General features: G+C 55.0%; 22 non-coding genes across 22 annotated transcripts; 4 read left to right on the top strand and 18 right to left on the bottom strand.

Moving 5' to 3' along the window:
* Positions 1-193: 193 nt before the first annotated feature.
* Positions 194-266, bottom strand: Trnam-cau (transfer RNA methionine (anticodon CAU)). The gene has a single exon. It is a non-coding gene; the product is annotated as a tRNA-Met (tRNA).
* Positions 267-646: 380 nt separating this feature from the next.
* Trnag-gcc (transfer RNA glycine (anticodon GCC)) lies at positions 647-717 on the bottom strand. The gene has a single exon. It is a non-coding gene; the product is annotated as a tRNA-Gly (tRNA).
* Positions 718-1057: 340 nt separating this feature from the next.
* Trnag-ucc (transfer RNA glycine (anticodon UCC)) lies at positions 1058-1129 on the top strand. Its single transcript has one exon. It is a non-coding gene; the product is annotated as a tRNA-Gly (tRNA).
* A 604-nt stretch (positions 1130-1733) lies between these two features.
* Positions 1734-1807, bottom strand: Trnai-aau (transfer RNA isoleucine (anticodon AAU)). Its single transcript has one exon. It is a non-coding gene; the product is annotated as a tRNA-Ile (tRNA).
* Positions 1808-2005: 198 nt separating this feature from the next.
* On the bottom strand, positions 2006-2077 carry Trnae-uuc (transfer RNA glutamic acid (anticodon UUC)). The gene has a single exon. It is a non-coding gene; the product is annotated as a tRNA-Glu (tRNA).
* Positions 2078-2381: 304 nt separating this feature from the next.
* Trnam-cau (transfer RNA methionine (anticodon CAU)) lies at positions 2382-2454 on the bottom strand. Its single transcript has one exon. It is a non-coding gene; the product is annotated as a tRNA-Met (tRNA).
* Positions 2455-2834: 380 nt separating this feature from the next.
* Positions 2835-2905, bottom strand: Trnag-gcc (transfer RNA glycine (anticodon GCC)). The gene has a single exon. It is a non-coding gene; the product is annotated as a tRNA-Gly (tRNA).
* A 340-nt stretch (positions 2906-3245) lies between these two features.
* Trnag-ucc (transfer RNA glycine (anticodon UCC)) lies at positions 3246-3317 on the top strand. Its single transcript has one exon. It is a non-coding gene; the product is annotated as a tRNA-Gly (tRNA).
* Positions 3318-3921: 604 nt separating this feature from the next.
* Trnai-aau (transfer RNA isoleucine (anticodon AAU)) lies at positions 3922-3996 on the bottom strand. The gene has a single exon. It is a non-coding gene; the product is annotated as a tRNA-Ile (tRNA).
* Positions 3997-4194: 198 nt separating this feature from the next.
* On the bottom strand, positions 4195-4266 carry Trnae-uuc (transfer RNA glutamic acid (anticodon UUC)). The gene has a single exon. It is a non-coding gene; the product is annotated as a tRNA-Glu (tRNA).
* A 304-nt stretch (positions 4267-4570) lies between these two features.
* On the bottom strand, positions 4571-4643 carry Trnam-cau (transfer RNA methionine (anticodon CAU)). Its single transcript has one exon. It is a non-coding gene; the product is annotated as a tRNA-Met (tRNA).
* Positions 4644-5023: 380 nt separating this feature from the next.
* Trnag-gcc (transfer RNA glycine (anticodon GCC)) lies at positions 5024-5094 on the bottom strand. The gene has a single exon. It is a non-coding gene; the product is annotated as a tRNA-Gly (tRNA).
* Positions 5095-5434: 340 nt separating this feature from the next.
* On the top strand, positions 5435-5506 carry Trnag-ucc (transfer RNA glycine (anticodon UCC)). Its single transcript has one exon. It is a non-coding gene; the product is annotated as a tRNA-Gly (tRNA).
* A 604-nt stretch (positions 5507-6110) lies between these two features.
* Trnai-aau (transfer RNA isoleucine (anticodon AAU)) lies at positions 6111-6184 on the bottom strand. Its single transcript has one exon. It is a non-coding gene; the product is annotated as a tRNA-Ile (tRNA).
* A 198-nt stretch (positions 6185-6382) lies between these two features.
* Positions 6383-6454, bottom strand: Trnae-uuc (transfer RNA glutamic acid (anticodon UUC)). Its single transcript has one exon. It is a non-coding gene; the product is annotated as a tRNA-Glu (tRNA).
* Positions 6455-6758: 304 nt separating this feature from the next.
* Trnam-cau (transfer RNA methionine (anticodon CAU)) lies at positions 6759-6831 on the bottom strand. Its single transcript has one exon. It is a non-coding gene; the product is annotated as a tRNA-Met (tRNA).
* A 380-nt stretch (positions 6832-7211) lies between these two features.
* On the bottom strand, positions 7212-7282 carry Trnag-gcc (transfer RNA glycine (anticodon GCC)). The gene has a single exon. It is a non-coding gene; the product is annotated as a tRNA-Gly (tRNA).
* Positions 7283-7622: 340 nt separating this feature from the next.
* Positions 7623-7694, top strand: Trnag-ucc (transfer RNA glycine (anticodon UCC)). The gene has a single exon. It is a non-coding gene; the product is annotated as a tRNA-Gly (tRNA).
* A 604-nt stretch (positions 7695-8298) lies between these two features.
* Positions 8299-8372, bottom strand: Trnai-aau (transfer RNA isoleucine (anticodon AAU)). The gene has a single exon. It is a non-coding gene; the product is annotated as a tRNA-Ile (tRNA).
* A 198-nt stretch (positions 8373-8570) lies between these two features.
* Trnae-uuc (transfer RNA glutamic acid (anticodon UUC)) lies at positions 8571-8642 on the bottom strand. The gene has a single exon. It is a non-coding gene; the product is annotated as a tRNA-Glu (tRNA).
* A 304-nt stretch (positions 8643-8946) lies between these two features.
* Trnam-cau (transfer RNA methionine (anticodon CAU)) lies at positions 8947-9019 on the bottom strand. Its single transcript has one exon. It is a non-coding gene; the product is annotated as a tRNA-Met (tRNA).
* Positions 9020-9399: 380 nt separating this feature from the next.
* Trnag-gcc (transfer RNA glycine (anticodon GCC)) lies at positions 9400-9470 on the bottom strand. The gene has a single exon. It is a non-coding gene; the product is annotated as a tRNA-Gly (tRNA).
* Positions 9471-9693: the final 223 nt, after the last annotated feature.

Genomic DNA, 9693 nt, shown 5'->3' with positions numbered 1-9693 from the left:
CGCGCACCTCAAACGTCGCAGAGCAATGCTTTTGGCTTCATGCTCTGCTGGGAGAAGAGGAAAAGGGAAGCTGTAAGTAGCAATAACAAGGAGTAAACATTTTCCCGCTGAAGCGTTGAAACGTCGTGGATAACAAACAAGAAATAAGTTGGTGCCCTAGCAACAGCACCACCATCAGTCACAGAAAATTAAATGCCCCGGGTGAGGATCGAACTCACGACCTTAAGATTATGAGACTTACGCGCTGCCTACTGCGCTACCGAGGCACGGGTGCACCGCTTGCCCTCGAAAATAGGTAAACCCTGTACCCAATATTAGACGTAGAGACACTGTACTTCCTGGATAACGTGTTCTGTTACTACACGTGCATTGCCGGCCCATTTGATTGCGGTGTTGCTGCAGCTGTTGCAACGATAGGCAGCACTCCTTGTCGTTAAAGTTCAGTGCCTCGGAGGCACCTGGACACAGCAACTTGTGAGGCCAGGCCGGCGCTAGTCTGTAGAACATGATGCGAGCGTCCTAGTGGGGACCCGCGAGTGCTGCGTTCTCGGTTCTTCTCAAGGGAATCCAGCTATATATTCTTGTGGATCGTGCATCTCAAGCGCGCAAGCCACACGGCAGCACTATCGCGGGAAAAGCAAAATGATGCATCGGCCGGGAATCGAACCCGGGCCGCCCGCGTGGCAGGCGAGCATTCTACCACTGAACCACCGATGCTCGGGTCGGTAGTAAGTTCACGCTGCTTCCCGAGCGCATGTCGCAAGGGAAAGTGGGACTGCCGTCGAGCGCCGTAGCATTCTGTCGAGAAGATGCTGCAGACGCTGAATCCTGCACTGCACTGCTTAAAAATGCCGCCAGAACGCGGTCCTCTGCGTACTCTTGCGTCGCCGGCGCCGACTCTTGCCAAAGGATGCGAAGTGTGCGTGGATACGCCGTCCGAATGCAACTGGATGTGTTCCCCTAGCCTACCTCGAAATGCGCCTGCAGGTACGATCACCTTCGGCCGCTGCCGACAGGCGGGAAGCCGACACCGCGCGGCGTCGGGGCGCTCGCTTGTGCGGTGGTGGTGTAATGGTCAGCATAGTTGCCTTCCAAGCAGTTGATCCGGGTTCGATTCCCGGCCACCGCAGCAGGCTTTTAATTTCGCGTATGAGTACTTTTGCCACGCGCCCTTACATTCATGTTTTGCCGCCTCTTACTCGCTGCAGACCAGCCTATAGATAGTGTGTCTCGACTTGTCTCGACTTTGCTCAGCTGACGCGAGAGCTGACGCTCTCCAATCGGCCTATATCAAAACGACAAGCACGAGAAACGACTGAGAGAGGTAAGGAGAGGCGAGGCGAGGCGATGGACACACAGCACGCCCCTTCATTTCACGGTGGCGTCTCCCTGACCGAATCGGGCTGTAGCTCCGAAAACAAAGGAGAAAGAAAAATAGGAAGCGAAACTGCCAACAGCACCCTGTGTTCCCATGCGCTCGCCCGCCCAAGTACTGACAAGGGCCAAAGTTGTTACATATCGGCAATCGGACACTTTCTTTCATTTTCTCTTTATCGTATGAGAACCAGTGTATTCAACATATGATGGCCATTGCCGAGTGAATGCTGTAGCGCTTCCCGACAAGTCGGGTTCGGATCCTCTGTCTGTCGGCTTCCACGCAGAGTGATGATCTTTTGGTCATCACACTCGCCAGCTGAAATCGGCGCTGCCTTTTCGTGGTAGTAAAAGCGTAGTGGCCCGTGGGGGGATCGAACCCACGACCTTCGCGTTATTAGCACGACGCTCTAACCAACTGAGCTAACGGGCCTCGACGGACGCAGATGCTCAGCCCCACGCTCGAAACATGTGGCATGAAGCCATACGCCATTTCTATGGTCGTCGTGTGTCTGCTTCCCTTGTCTGTATCCTGCTGACGCTCACGAAACAGTAGCTATATTGCGAGCAGGACGGGAAACGGCAGTTCGGACAGCTCAAACTTGTCACGATTCGTGTGGGAAAAATTCCGTTCCGGTACCGGGAATCGAACCCGGGCCTCCTGGGTGAAAGCCAGGTATCCTAGCCACTAGACCACACCGGACGTGGGAGCTCACTCGACGGTTCGGACGGTCGCTTGGCGCATTTCGTGTCGAGTCCCGCGTCGTCGCCCTTCTCTCTTTGCGAGCATCTTTGCGCATACTGACTGGCAAGGCGCGCACCTCAAACGTCGCAGAGCAATGCTTTTGGCTTCATGCTCTGCTGGGAGAAGAGGAAAAGGGAAGCTGTAAGTAGCAATAACAAGGAGTAAACATTTTCCCGCTGAAGCGTTGAAACGTCGTGGATAACAAACAAGAAATAAGTTGGTGCCCTAGCAACAGCACCACCATCAGTCACAGAAAATTAAATGCCCCGGGTGAGGATCGAACTCACGACCTTAAGATTATGAGACTTACGCGCTGCCTACTGCGCTACCGAGGCACGGGTGCACCGCTTGCCCTCGAAAATAGGTAAACCCTGTACCCAATATTAGACGTAGAGACACTGTACTTCCTGGATAACGTGTTCTGTTACTACACGTGCATTGCCGGCCCATTTGATTGCGGTGTTGCTGCAGCTGTTGCAACGATAGGCAGCACTCCTTGTCGTTAAAGTTCAGTGCCTCGGAGGCACCTGGACACAGCAACTTGTGAGGCCAGGCCGGCGCTAGTCTGTAGAACATGATGCGAGCGTCCTAGTGGGGACCCGCGAGTGCTGCGTTCTCGGTTCTTCTCAAGGGAATCCAGCTATATATTCTTGTGGATCGTGCATCTCAAGCGCGCAAGCCACACGGCAGCACTATCGCGGGAAAAGCAAAATGATGCATCGGCCGGGAATCGAACCCGGGCCGCCCGCGTGGCAGGCGAGCATTCTACCACTGAACCACCGATGCTCGGGTCGGTAGTAAGTTCACGCTGCTTCCCGAGCGCATGTCGCAAGGGAAAGTGGGACTGCCGTCGAGCGCCGTAGCATTCTGTCGAGAAGATGCTGCAGACGCTGAATCCTGCACTGCACTGCTTAAAAATGCCGCCAGAACGCGGTCCTCTGCGTACTCTTGCGTCGCCGGCGCCGACTCTTGCCAAAGGATGCGAAGTGTGCGTGGATACGCCGTCCGAATGCAACTGGATGTGTTCCCCTAGCCTACCTCGAAATGCGCCTGCAGGTACGATCACCTTCGGCCGCTGCCGACAGGCGGGAAGCCGACACCGCGCGGCGTCGGGGCGCTCGCTTGTGCGGTGGTGGTGTAATGGTCAGCATAGTTGCCTTCCAAGCAGTTGATCCGGGTTCGATTCCCGGCCACCGCAGCAGGCTTTTAATTTCGCGTATGAGTACTTTTGCCACGCGCCCTTACATTCATGTTTTGCCGCCTCTTACTCGCTGCAGACCAGCCTATAGATAGTGTGTCTCGACTTGTCTCGACTTTGCTCAGCTGACGCGAGAGCTGACGCTCTCCAATCGGCCTATATCAAAACGACAAGCACGAGAAACGACTGAGAGAGGTAAGGAGAGGCGAGGCGAGGCGATGGACACACAGCACGCCCCTTCATTTCACGGTGGCGTCTCCCTGACCGAATCGGGCTGTAGCTCCGAAAACAAAGGAGAAAGAAAAATAGGAAGCGAAACTGCCAACAGCACCCTGTGTTCCCATGCGCTCGCCCGCCCAAGTACTGACAAGGGCCAAAGTTGTTACATATCGGCAATCGGACACTTTCTTTCATTTTCTCTTTATCGTATGAGAACCAGTGTATTCAACATATGATGGCCATTGCCGAGTGAATGCTGTAGCGCTTCCCGACAAGTCGGGTTCGGATCCTCTGTCTGTCGGCTTCCACGCAGAGTGATGATCTTTTGGTCATCACACTCGCCAGCTGAAATCGGCGCTGCCTTTTCGTGGTAGTAAAAGCGTAGTGGCCCGTGGGGGGGATCGAACCCACGACCTTCGCGTTATTAGCACGACGCTCTAACCAACTGAGCTAACGGGCCTCGACGGACGCAGATGCTCAGCCCCACGCTCGAAACATGTGGCATGAAGCCATACGCCATTTCTATGGTCGTCGTGTGTCTGCTTCCCTTGTCTGTATCCTGCTGACGCTCACGAAACAGTAGCTATATTGCGAGCAGGACGGGAAACGGCAGTTCGGACAGCTCAAACTTGTCACGATTCGTGTGGGAAAAATTCCGTTCCGGTACCGGGAATCGAACCCGGGCCTCCTGGGTGAAAGCCAGGTATCCTAGCCACTAGACCACACCGGACGTGGGAGCTCACTCGACGGTTCGGACGGTCGCTTGGCGCATTTCGTGTCGAGTCCCGCGTCGTCGCCCTTCTCTCTTTGCGAGCATCTTTGCGCATACTGACTGGCAAGGCGCGCACCTCAAACGTCGCAGAGCAATGCTTTTGGCTTCATGCTCTGCTGGGAGAAGAGGAAAAGGGAAGCTGTAAGTAGCAATAACAAGGAGTAAACATTTTCCCGCTGAAGCGTTGAAACGTCGTGGATAACAAACAAGAAATAAGTTGGTGCCCTAGCAACAGCACCACCATCAGTCACAGAAAATTAAATGCCCCGGGTGAGGATCGAACTCACGACCTTAAGATTATGAGACTTACGCGCTGCCTACTGCGCTACCGAGGCACGGGTGCACCGCTTGCCCTCGAAAATAGGTAAACCCTGTACCCAATATTAGACGTAGAGACACTGTACTTCCTGGATAACGTGTTCTGTTACTACACGTGCATTGCCGGCCCATTTGATTGCGGTGTTGCTGCAGCTGTTGCAACGATAGGCAGCACTCCTTGTCGTTAAAGTTCAGTGCCTCGGAGGCACCTGGACACAGCAACTTGTGAGGCCAGGCCGGCGCTAGTCTGTAGAACATGATGCGAGCGTCCTAGTGGGGACCCGCGAGTGCTGCGTTCTCGGTTCTTCTCAAGGGAATCCAGCTATATATTCTTGTGGATCGTGCATCTCAAGCGCGCAAGCCACACGGCAGCACTATCGCGGGAAAAGCAAAATGATGCATCGGCCGGGAATCGAACCCGGGCCGCCCGCGTGGCAGGCGAGCATTCTACCACTGAACCACCGATGCTCGGGTCGGTAGTAAGTTCACGCTGCTTCCCGAGCGCATGTCGCAAGGGAAAGTGGGACTGCCGTCGAGCGCCGTAGCATTCTGTCGAGAAGATGCTGCAGACGCTGAATCCTGCACTGCACTGCTTAAAAATGCCGCCAGAACGCGGTCCTCTGCGTACTCTTGCGTCGCCGGCGCCGACTCTTGCCAAAGGATGCGAAGTGTGCGTGGATACGCCGTCCGAATGCAACTGGATGTGTTCCCCTAGCCTACCTCGAAATGCGCCTGCAGGTACGATCACCTTCGGCCGCTGCCGACAGGCGGGAAGCCGACACCGCGCGGCGTCGGGGCGCTCGCTTGTGCGGTGGTGGTGTAATGGTCAGCATAGTTGCCTTCCAAGCAGTTGATCCGGGTTCGATTCCCGGCCACCGCAGCAGGCTTTTAATTTCGCGTATGAGTACTTTTGCCACGCGCCCTTACATTCATGTTTTGCCGCCTCTTACTCGCTGCAGACCAGCCTATAGATAGTGTGTCTCGACTTGTCTCGACTTTGCTCAGCTGACGCGAGAGCTGACGCTCTCCAATCGGCCTATATCAAAACGACAAGCACGAGAAACGACTGAGAGAGGTAAGGAGAGGCGAGGCGAGGCGATGGACACACAGCACGCCCCTTCATTTCACGGTGGCGTCTCCCTGACCGAATCGGGCTGTAGCTCCGAAAACAAAGGAGAAAGAAAAATAGGAAGCGAAACTGCCAACAGCACCCTGTGTTCCCATGCGCTCGCCCGCCCAAGTACTGACAAGGGCCAAAGTTGTTACATATCGGCAATCGGACACTTTCTTTCATTTTCTCTTTATCGTATGAGAACCAGTGTATTCAACATATGATGGCCATTGCCGAGTGAATGCTGTAGCGCTTCCCGACAAGTCGGGTTCGGATCCTCTGTCTGTCGGCTTCCACGCAGAGTGATGATCTTTTGGTCATCACACTCGCCAGCTGAAATCGGCGCTGCCTTTTCGTGGTAGTAAAAGCGTAGTGGCCCGTGGGGGGATCGAACCCACGACCTTCGCGTTATTAGCACGACGCTCTAACCAACTGAGCTAACGGGCCTCGACGGACGCAGATGCTCAGCCCCACGCTCGAAACATGTGGCATGAAGCCATACGCCATTTCTATGGTCGTCGTGTGTCTGCTTCCCTTGTCTGTATCCTGCTGACGCTCACGAAACAGTAGCTATATTGCGAGCAGGACGGGAAACGGCAGTTCGGACAGCTCAAACTTGTCACGATTCGTGTGGGAAAAATTCCGTTCCGGTACCGGGAATCGAACCCGGGCCTCCTGGGTGAAAGCCAGGTATCCTAGCCACTAGACCACACCGGACGTGGGAGCTCACTCGACGGTTCGGACGGTCGCTTGGCGCATTTCGTGTCGAGTCCCGCGTCGTCGCCCTTCTCTCTTTGCGAGCATCTTTGCGCATACTGACTGGCAAGGCGCGCACCTCAAACGTCGCAGAGCAATGCTTTTGGCTTCATGCTCTGCTGGGAGAAGAGGAAAAGGGAAGCTGTAAGTAGCAATAACAAGGAGTAAACATTTTCCCGCTGAAGCGTTGAAACGTCGTGGATAACAAACAAGAAATAAGTTGGTGCCCTAGCAACAGCACCACCATCAGTCACAGAAAATTAAATGCCCCGGGTGAGGATCGAACTCACGACCTTAAGATTATGAGACTTACGCGCTGCCTACTGCGCTACCGAGGCACGGGTGCACCGCTTGCCCTCGAAAATAGGTAAACCCTGTACCCAATATTAGACGTAGAGACACTGTACTTCCTGGATAACGTGTTCTGTTACTACACGTGCATTGCCGGCCCATTTGATTGCGGTGTTGCTGCAGCTGTTGCAACGATAGGCAGCACTCCTTGTCGTTAAAGTTCAGTGCCTCGGAGGCACCTGGACACAGCAACTTGTGAGGCCAGGCCGGCGCTAGTCTGTAGAACATGATGCGAGCGTCCTAGTGGGGACCCGCGAGTGCTGCGTTCTCGGTTCTTCTCAAGGGAATCCAGCTATATATTCTTGTGGATCGTGCATCTCAAGCGCGCAAGCCACACGGCAGCACTATCGCGGGAAAAGCAAAATGATGCATCGGCCGGGAATCGAACCCGGGCCGCCCGCGTGGCAGGCGAGCATTCTACCACTGAACCACCGATGCTCGGGTCGGTAGTAAGTTCACGCTGCTTCCCGAGCGCATGTCGCAAGGGAAAGTGGGACTGCCGTCGAGCGCCGTAGCATTCTGTCGAGAAGATGCTGCAGACGCTGAATCCTGCACTGCACTGCTTAAAAATGCCGCCAGAACGCGGTCCTCTGCGTACTCTTGCGTCGCCGGCGCCGACTCTTGCCAAAGGATGCGAAGTGTGCGTGGATACGCCGTCCGAATGCAACTGGATGTGTTCCCCTAGCCTACCTCGAAATGCGCCTGCAGGTACGATCACCTTCGGCCGCTGCCGACAGGCGGGAAGCCGACACCGCGCGGCGTCGGGGCGCTCGCTTGTGCGGTGGTGGTGTAATGGTCAGCATAGTTGCCTTCCAAGCAGTTGATCCGGGTTCGATTCCCGGCCACCGCAGCAGGCTTTTAATTTCGCGTATGAGTACTTTTGCCACGCGCCCTTACATTCATGTTTTGCCGCCTCTTACTCGCTGCAGACCAGCCTATAGATAGTGTGTCTCGACTTGTCTCGACTTTGCTCAGCTGACGCGAGAGCTGACGCTCTCCAATCGGCCTATATCAAAACGACAAGCACGAGAAACGACTGAGAGAGGTAAGGAGAGGCGAGGCGAGGCGATGGACACACAGCACGCCCCTTCATTTCACGGTGGCGTCTCCCTGACCGAATCGGGCTGTAGCTCCGAAAACAAAGGAGAAAGAAAAATAGGAAGCGAAACTGCCAACAGCACCCTGTGTTCCCATGCGCTCGCCCGCCCAAGTACTGACAAGGGCCAAAGTTGTTACATATCGGCAATCGGACACTTTCTTTCATTTTCTCTTTATCGTATGAGAACCAGTGTATTCAACATATGATGGCCATTGCCGAGTGAATGCTGTAGCGCTTCCCGACAAGTCGGGTTCGGATCCTCTGTCTGTCGGCTTCCACGCAGAGTGATGATCTTTTGGTCATCACACTCGCCAGCTGAAATCGGCGCTGCCTTTTCGTGGTAGTAAAAGCGTAGTGGCCCGTGGGGGGATCGAACCCACGACCTTCGCGTTATTAGCACGACGCTCTAACCAACTGAGCTAACGGGCCTCGACGGACGCAGATGCTCAGCCCCACGCTCGAAACATGTGGCATGAAGCCATACGCCATTTCTATGGTCGTCGTGTGTCTGCTTCCCTTGTCTGTATCCTGCTGACGCTCACGAAACAGTAGCTATATTGCGAGCAGGACGGGAAACGGCAGTTCGGACAGCTCAAACTTGTCACGATTCGTGTGGGAAAAATTCCGTTCCGGTACCGGGAATCGAACCCGGGCCTCCTGGGTGAAAGCCAGGTATCCTAGCCACTAGACCACACCGGACGTGGGAGCTCACTCGACGGTTCGGACGGTCGCTTGGCGCATTTCGTGTCGAGTCCCGCGTCGTCGCCCTTCTCTCTTTGCGAGCATCTTTGCGCATACTGACTGGCAAGGCGCGCACCTCAAACGTCGCAGAGCAATGCTTTTGGCTTCATGCTCTGCTGGGAGAAGAGGAAAAGGGAAGCTGTAAGTAGCAATAACAAGGAGTAAACATTTTCCCGCTGAAGCGTTGAAACGTCGTGGATAACAAACAAGAAATAAGTTGGTGCCCTAGCAACAGCACCACCATCAGTCACAGAAAATTAAATGCCCCGGGTGAGGATCGAACTCACGACCTTAAGATTATGAGACTTACGCGCTGCCTACTGCGCTACCGAGGCACGGGTGCACCGCTTGCCCTCGAAAATAGGTAAACCCTGTACCCAATATTAGACGTAGAGACACTGTACTTCCTGGATAACGTGTTCTGTTACTACACGTGCATTGCCGGCCCATTTGATTGCGGTGTTGCTGCAGCTGTTGCAACGATAGGCAGCACTCCTTGTCGTTAAAGTTCAGTGCCTCGGAGGCACCTGGACACAGCAACTTGTGAGGCCAGGCCGGCGCTAGTCTGTAGAACATGATGCGAGCGTCCTAGTGGGGACCCGCGAGTGCTGCGTTCTCGGTTCTTCTCAAGGGAATCCAGCTATATATTCTTGTGGATCGTGCATCTCAAGCGCGCAAGCCACACGGCAGCACTATCGCGGGAAAAGCAAAATGATGCATCGGCCGGGAATCGAACCCGGGCCGCCCGCGTGGCAGGCGAGCATTCTACCACTGAACCACCGATGCTCGGGTCGGTAGTAAGTTCACGCTGCTTCCCGAGCGCATGTCGCAAGGGAAAGTGGGACTGCCGTCGAGCGCCGTAGCATTCTGTCGAGAAGATGCTGCAGACGCTGAATCCTGCACTGCACTGCTTAAAAATGCCGCCAGAACGCGGTCCTCTGCGTACTCTTGCGTCGCCGGCGCCGACTCTTGCCAAAGGATGCGAAGTGTGCGTGGATACGCCGTCCGA

The sequence above is a fragment of the Schistocerca cancellata genome, unplaced genomic scaffold, assembly GCF_023864275.1.
Source record: "Schistocerca cancellata isolate TAMUIC-IGC-003103 unplaced genomic scaffold, iqSchCanc2.1 HiC_scaffold_507, whole genome shotgun sequence".
Taxonomy (NCBI): Eukaryota; Metazoa; Arthropoda; class Insecta; order Orthoptera; family Acrididae; genus Schistocerca; species Schistocerca cancellata.
The sequence above is the reverse complement of the archived record's forward strand: the minus strand, read 5'-3'. Positions and strand labels throughout refer to the sequence as shown.